At 33.9% G+C, this 6,000-nt stretch overlaps 1 protein-coding gene across 1 annotated transcript in view; it reads left to right on the top strand.

Moving 5' to 3' along the window:
• Positions 1 to 998: 998 nt before the first annotated feature.
• LOC113492208 overlaps positions 999 to 6,000 on the top strand; it is a 109,817-nt gene continuing 104,815 nt past the window's right edge. Inside the window, exon 1 of the mRNA XM_026869575.1 lies at positions 999 to 1,236. The gene's annotated coding sequence lies outside the window, so the exon portion shown is untranslated. The remainder of the gene's footprint in view (positions 1,237 to 6,000) is intronic.

The following is a 6,000-nucleotide window of genomic DNA, read 5'->3' as shown; positions in this document are numbered from 1 at the left end:
CATGGGAGCTCCTATAAGAGCTGCATCATCGTTGAGAGGAAGAGCAGTGTCTTTTTCATCGCTTTAAGAGGTGCGCTGAAGCATCGCGCGCGCCATCCTTGCTTAGGTGCAGTACAGCAGTCTTCCCCAAGAATGCTACGCGGTGGGTTCCTGAGTCAGCGCCACCCTGTTATAACGCGTGAGAGAGTAAACCGTTGTATCATTTAATAATTCAACAAAATATATACTGCAAACTAAAGAAAATGTCGCTCCTACTAAACCCGTCTCGTGCTCCTACTACATAAATCGTTCCCGCAACGACAACAAAAAAGTATTTGACACGTAATAATTAGAATTTCAAATGCAACAGTTATGAGAAAAAATACGGTGAGTAGTATGAAATAAATCAATTACAATGTGTTAATTGTTTACTTCGGCGCAAGCGCGTGGCGCGTGGCGCGTGGCGCGTGGCGCGTGGCCGGTAGAAACTCGTGCGCACTCGCTTGCTTAGCAGTTACAGGAAAATTGTAGTGCACGGGTAAAAGTTGATACTTTCACAATTTTCTTTATTAATTTGCAGGGGTATTATTTTGTTTTCAACCGACATCAAAAAGGACAAGGTTTTCTAATCGTTTTTTTCTTTGTATGTTTACATTGTCAAAAAATAAGTATTTAATTGTAAAACAATATGATTTAAGTATATTTTCCTTGACTGGATGCAAATGTTACAGATTATTTATATCAAAACCGTTTTCTTATTGGCTTTGTTCCTTTGATTACAATCATTCTTACTCATGCTCATCTTGATATTAAAATTAAATTTGGCTGCTTCAATGAAACTCAACTTAGAATTCAAAATTATGTTACTTGCTAAAGTGTTATAAAAACCTCCAAAACTTTTATTTAAAATCTGAACAAAATTTCAAAACCCAAACACTTTGAAAAACCATCCCCTCATCTCAAACGCTCAAGTCATCTCGCACCACAAACGCATCATGTTTTCGAATGCGCTGCGCCTGCGCACCACTCGTTCGTGTCAGTATCTCTAGGTCACTCGCGGCAGCTCGTCTTTCACTCAGTGACAAACGAAAACAAACGAATTGAAACGTAATACGATTAGACCGGTATTTGTCTGTGTGTTTGTGTTTTAAGAAATCTGTGTTTAGTGTGTAAATGTGATATTATTTCTTCTTCTTTTTTTGTTATTGTGACATTTTGTGAATTTTCGCGTGGAGTTTGAAACGAGATTTTGTAAAGGTACGTGTATTTACTAAAAATGTCACTAAATTGAAGGTAGAACTGGTGATTCAATTATTATAAACATGAATTTATGTCTGCAATACCATCTCATCTATATTTATTGTATTAAATGATTACAAAAATACTTGATTTGATGGAATTATTCTTGGAAGACTTAGATTAGGGGGAAAAATTACCCTACCCTTTTTACGGTACCAATCAATTCGATGTTTTCAACAAATTCATTGTAGTTATTTAGGTCACTTTATATGAAAAGCTATCTTACACAACGTAAAATTAATATAGTAAGGAAAATATCTAATTTACTTAAAATCCGTACCTTGTTTTGATCACAGTTATTCTCAAAGGGTTTGCATGATCACTATTATAAAGTAGTCTGCAGGGAATATTATGTTTGAGGTCAAAATAAGTGGTTCTTAGTTTTAACCAAATTAATGTAAAACGTTAATATTTGTCGAACGCATAGTTTTTTTTTAGGAAACCTAAATAGAAAGAACAGTTAACACGTTGAATGATCGGGCTAAATCGGTGTAAATAGAATTTGTAGCTCAAATAAATGGTTGCGGTCAAAGAGGCTAAAAAAACAATTAGCAAAAATTTGTCACCCATCATTAATCAAATTTATTACAGCGTTAAACGTTGCTTAACCTCAAGTTTTGATGTTGTACCGGCAAAAACCATACATTATCTGTGAAAAATTCAACTGTCTAGCAATCACGGTTTATGACATACAGCCAGTTAACAAGTGGACAGATAGTGGTGCTTTAGTAGGATTCCACTTAAGCCTTTTGGATACGGACAATAAAAACTATACTTACTATCTAAATAATTCGTAAAACTCATCACCATCAACATCAGCCCATATTCATCCTCTGCTGGATATCGGCCTCCCCCAATTGCATGCCGTCGAAATCTACATATCTTCGGCTGCTCGAAATCTCTATAAAGTCTTATAAAAAGTCGTAACATTTTTATTGAAATTTATTAAACTGTTTAGATCTATTAATCTCCCAACGCCTTACCAAACTGGCCTTATCACGTATCAATCATAACCACACTTACATTTCCTCGACACAACAAGCTTCCGAACCGAATCACTTTTTGTTAGAACAACAGTTTACGAGATACAACAAAAACACACACATGTAGGAAGTAACACATAACTACGTTTCGCTTGACTGCTGTCGGGTAACGCATAAGTCATCACTCGTAACATTAGGAAGAGGTTAGGAAACTGTCACATGTGTGTAATATATAAAAAGTGATTCGTTTTCGCTTGGGGATTATACGGGTATTACCCGAATTTTCTTTTTTTTTGTTAAGTCAATGAACAGACAATATTAGACAGTGCTATTCTATTATTTTTTGTAATCTTGAGTCTGTTTGGACTTAAATTGTTTGGCTTGTTTTTACTTGGAGGGAATATGGTGTCATATCCAAATGGTGATTATGGTATCTGATCTGATACCAGGTTGTGTTTTATAAACTGTTACTAGCTAGACTAGTGCTAGACAGTTTGAAATATAGCTAAACATTGAGGTCAAGCAACTATTCCGTGTAACGAATTTTCATTTTGAATTGTTTTATTTAGCCTATTTTCACGAAATCGACTTTTTTACGAGTCCGTCTCGCCTTTGCCCAGTTTTATTTTTGCATTTGCTCGCCCGACATTGCTGAATACATCCTGTAAAACATTCATACTAAAAATGTAAAAAGCTATTTTAAACACCCCTCAAAAAATGAATATCTTCCTTTTTAAATCTAGTAGGTAAAGTGCAACCAGTAACAACTAAATTAATTTGTTTCCTAGTCCAAATAAATTAAAAATACACTGTTCTTGACACTTTTCTTGCTGCCTATACCTAGTTTCTATCAAGAACATACTATTTTGTTACGTTCTGCTTCACCGCGACCAAATAAAAAGTAATTATGCCATTATCGCCTTTTTCAAACAATAAGCAAGGCAAGGAAATTCATTGCAATTGTTAAAAGTGTTTGATTGCGGAACTAGCCTTTTTAAAAGTTGAGCAATAAGTAAATAAGTGGTACCTACCTTAGAATATAAATAATATTTGTAGTTTGGAAGTAAAATGCGATCAGTGAATAAAAATGTAATACAAATTACATGTTTTAATAATGTCTAAATATCTTAATACCTATACGATACAAAGAAAATCTGGAAATTTGCGTGTTTTTCAAGTAAAAATCGGGAACGTCAACGTCGGGAATTAAAATCAAACATTAAACCGCGATAAAATCCGTAAAAGTAGTTTCATTTCAATGTCTAACATTCGCGTAAACCTAATAAGAAACCACTATTAAAAATTGTGTTAAAAACGTTTATTTTGCTTCATAGAATAAAATTTTCATTTCCTTTTTTTAACATGTGGATATTAAAAGTTACAGCTAGTATTATCATTTGGTCAGTTCAATAAAACAATGAATAAATACAAACCGCAGACTTTCCACTTGTTTCGTTCTTAAAACAAAACGTCGTTCATTTTATTTTAGTATCTAGACTCTCTCTAGACGTTGTTCTTTTGCGATTTATAAGTAAACCAAGATTTAACCTAAATCGCCATAGCAACTTCTAAAAAAAAACAAAAGAACTGGTTTAAAAAGCTATGAATAAATCACGACTTTTAATTCGAGGATTTAAATTTGGAATGCAATTTGAATTTGGAATATTTGTGCTTTACTGTTATACATTTATGGTATCATCAAGTTTTATAACCGTTTCTTTTTTAGGTCATAAACGAAAAAAAATGACTTTCGGTGTATATTTTTCTTAATACATCTGTTTTCAAATATGTTTTTTTAGATAGATAGATTTTAATACTATGAAAACCTGTTTACACGTTTCTAAATGCCTCTTTGTCTGGAATAGAAAATAGTGATTTTATGGTAGGTATACATAGATGGTACGATCTACAAAACCCTGGGCGGTCAATAACGTTGCTGTGTTGAATAAGTCATGGCCAGGTATAGAGATAGCCCCGTAAACAGTGCGATATTGACCTCTTGTACTGCGGCTATATTCAGTACAATATCTCCAATTAAAAGATCTCTGTACTTCACTCATAATATATGTTGCCGAATGTTCCAGTTTGAAGTCATTTAATACTGCTGCCCCCTCCTTTCCCAATTTTTTTTCGGTGTTATGCAAATTTTTATTATACACTTAGCATTTCATCGTAACTTACTTTCCGTCATCCCTGACTCCTTAAAATTATCCTTTGCTAACATTCAGTAACATATGATTTTATTCATTTTAAAGTCCGTTACTTAAAATGAAGACATATTTTAATTAATAAATCCAAGCTGTCAATAATATCGACAAGCCCTTTAGAATCGCAGTTGCAATCGCAGTCGTGACCAGACAACCAGACAGCAACCGCTCGGGTCGGCTGTCAAATGTCAACAACCGTTGGAACGCGATTTGAAATTCAAATTCGGAATGGTCATGTTCGAAACCGTTAAAGTTGGAGGACGAATGGATCAGAGTTATTTTAGGAGAATATGTGTCATCTGTATTTAATGTTATTTTAATTTCTAATTGTTTAATTCTTTCATTATTCATCTAATGACTCATTACTTACACAAGCATTTATATAGGATACACTACAGAGCTGAGAATATTATTTGATTAATTAATCATGATTATGGAGTGAATTTTATCGTGAGTATAGCCAGTTAACTTTCACAGTTCTGTAAACTAATTGAAAAGCTTAAAAGATACGAATATTTCAAGTTGCTGTTCAAATAAATTTGATATAATATCAAAAAAATGACTCTTGATTAACGTTTAGCGCTTACAAAATAAGGAATCTTAGCACAATGTTAATACACTCGTAGATTCACAATCGATTCTCAACCTCAGTTTTATAAATCTATACTAATATATAAAGCTGAAGAGTTTGTTTGTTTGTTTGAACGCGCTAATCTCAGGAACTACAGGTCCAAATTGATTTTTTTTTGTGTGTTGAATAGACCATTCATCGAGGAAGGCTTTAGGCTATAAACCATCACGCTGCGACTAATAGGAGCGAAGCTACAATGGAAAATGTGAAAAAATAGGGCAGGTATAAATCATAACTTATATCTTCTACCCACGCCACGGGGACGAAGTTGCGGGCAACAGCTATTTAGAAATAAAACAAAACAAAGCGCTTCATCTAAATTCCAATCAAAACTGTTTTCAACTGTTTTGCTAGCCAACCATCTAATTAAACTTACAATTTGCGCATCATTGTGCAATTCATTGGCAGCAAAAACTTCTATCACGAGCCGAACCTTCATTCTGTGTACGCATCGATAACTATGGCTGGAAAAAAATAAACCTTCATAAAACTATATATAATAGCGTGGAAAGTTCATTGCTATTTATTAAGGTTTTATTTAAAAAACGTTTGATATTTGATTTTAAGTACAAGTGTGATGATTAATAGTGAGACGAATGATAAAATTTACTCGTTATCGTTTTATCGCAGTCTAGCTGTTGCCCGCGACTTCGTCCCCGTGGGTAGAAGATTTATACCTGCCGTTTTTTCACATTTTCCATTGTATCTTCGCTCCTATTAGTCGCAGCGTGGTGGTTTATAGCCTAAAGCCTTCCTCAATGAATGGTCTATTCAACACAAAAATATTTTTTCAATTTAGACCAGTAGTTACTGAGATTAGCGCGTTCAAACAAACGAACAAACAAACAAACTCTTCAGATAGATTGATCAATTGAGTCATAGTTTTCATTGTAAGGACCTT

The sequence above is a fragment of the Trichoplusia ni genome, chromosome 3 (assembly GCF_003590095.1).
Source record: "Trichoplusia ni isolate ovarian cell line Hi5 chromosome 3, tn1, whole genome shotgun sequence".
Lineage (NCBI taxonomy): Eukaryota > Metazoa > Arthropoda > Insecta > Lepidoptera > Noctuidae > Trichoplusia > Trichoplusia ni.
Note: the sequence above shows the minus strand (reverse complement) of the source record. Positions and strands in the feature narration are given on the sequence as shown.